Here is a 2103-nt window from a genome sequence, read left to right as displayed (position 1 = left end):
AGATAACATTTACTTAATTGTTTCAGTCTTTTGCTTTTGTCCAATAGTCTCTACTCTCAAAAAATGATAGGGGAAAAAATGGCATAGATGATAGAGGCTTTGTTCATCCCTCTTGCAACCAAAGTTGTTACAGAAACACAGATCTAGACAGACAGAAGCACTACAACTAGGGAGAGAAATAAGAAATCACCCTGCAGTGGTAGAAGATAGGAGTGGGTGAAGATGCAAGGCTGCCTGACCCAGGAGGCTGACTGGGAGAGAGCCTGCAGGAGCTGCAGCAGGCCGCTTAAGATGCCTCTTAAAGGGGACGTTTCCATGACCAGACTTTCGTAGTGATCGACTCCTTTGCTCTGAGCACCAGCTCCCAGTTGGCTGCTAGTGGGGCACCAGGAGCTTACAGGGGGCCACTGAGTTGTCAGAGAAAGGGCCAGAAGCTGGGATCTCTCCAAGGCAGAAGTGCTGGCTGATATCCTTTGTTCCTCTTGTTGAGCCCTTCCCCCTCCCAGTGTGCAGATGCAGAGCCATCACAGCTGAGACATCATCAAACTGGGTAAACAGAGATCGCTCTGCCCAGAGGATTCTCTGAAACTCCACCTCCTCCAACGCTGATCCCACCCAAGCCTTATCAAGATGTGTCCTTAGTGAGTCCAGTGCTCCTTGCTGAGTCACCTCCAAGACTCACACTGGTGGCAGCTGACCTCAGTTTCTGGCATGGCCTCTTGAAGCAACTATAAGCACAGCATGTGAATTGCTCATTGAATTTTAACAGGTCGCCCCACAGGGTGGGCTAAACTTGGCCTGCAGTTGAATCCCTCTCAGGACTGTGCCACTGAACACCTACTACACAAAGCCACACTAATAATACCAAGAGGTATAAGAGCTTTACTTAGTACATAGACACAGACACAGAATGGCAGCCAAAATGGGAAGACAAAGAAACCATATGAGAGAACAGAACAGAAATCCAGGAATAATGGAGTCAAGCAATCTAACAGATGCAGAGTTCAAAATACTGGTTATAAAGATGCTCAATGAACTTAGGGGAAGAGTAGAAGAACTCAGTGAGAATTTTAACAAGGAAATAAAAAACATAAAAATAGAAATGGAAATTATAAAAGGGAACCAGTCAGAAATGAAGAACACATTATCTGAGATGAAGAATGGATAAACAGAGTGGATAAAGAAGAGGATTGGCTTTTTGCTGCATCTACGGTGAGAACGAAGACCATTCTCAACAATCAGACTGTCAATGTTCCAGAAAATGTGGGTATCACTCTGAAGGGATGCTCAGTTTCTGTGAAGGGCCCCAGAGGCCCCCTGCAGAGGGACTTCAATAACATCAATGCAGAACTCAGTTTCCTTGGAAAGAAAAAGAAGAGGCTTCACGTTGACAAATGATGGGGAAATAGAAAGAAACCAACTACTGTTCACACTGTCTATAGTCATGTACAGAACATGATCAACAGTGTTACACTGGGCTTCCATTACAAGATGAAGTCTGTGTATGCTCACTTTCCCATCAACATCGTTATTCAGGAGAATGGTTCTCTCGTTGAAATTCAAAATTTCTAGGGTGAAAAATACATCTGCAGGATTCAGATGAGGTCAGATGTTTCTTGTTCAGTATCTCAAGCTCAGAAAGATGAGTTAATTCTTGAAGGAAATGACGTTAGACTTGTATCAAATTCAGCTGCTTTGATTCAACAAGCCACAACAATGAAAAACAAGGATATCAGAAAATATTTGGATAGTATCTCTGTTTCTGAAAAAGGAAAAGTTCAGCAGGCTGATGAACAAGGTCAAAGTTGTCCAACTACAGAAACGTCAAGATGTTGGATGATTCCTTAGACTTACCTGTGGTATTTTAAAGATGCAATAAAAGTTGTGTATTGAAAGAAAAAAAAAAAAAAGAAAAACAGGGTCAAACCACCAATATAGAAGATGGAGAAGCCAAGGACACTCAATCAGAATGGCAAGAAAAAAGAAGCCAAGACTATAATAATAATTTAAAGAGCCTATGGGACTCTATTAAATGTAAAAATATCCATGTCATGGGGTACCAGAAAAAAAAAGTCGTTGAAAAGCTATTGGAAGAAATAATGA

At 42.0% G+C, this 2103-nt stretch overlaps 1 pseudogene; it reads left to right on the top strand.

Moving 5' to 3' along the window:
• Positions 1 to 222: 222 nt before the first annotated feature.
• LOC120597606 (60S ribosomal protein L9-like) lies at positions 223 to 1848 on the top strand (annotated as a pseudogene).
• The last annotated feature ends 255 nt before the right edge of the window (positions 1849 to 2103 follow it).

Source organism: Pteropus medius, unplaced genomic scaffold (assembly GCF_902729225.1).
Source record: "Pteropus medius unplaced genomic scaffold, Ma_sr-lr_union100, whole genome shotgun sequence".
NCBI lineage: Eukaryota > Metazoa > Chordata > Mammalia > Chiroptera > Pteropodidae > Pteropus > Pteropus medius.
The sequence above is the reverse complement of the archived record's forward strand: the minus strand, read 5'-3'. Positions and strand labels throughout refer to the sequence as shown.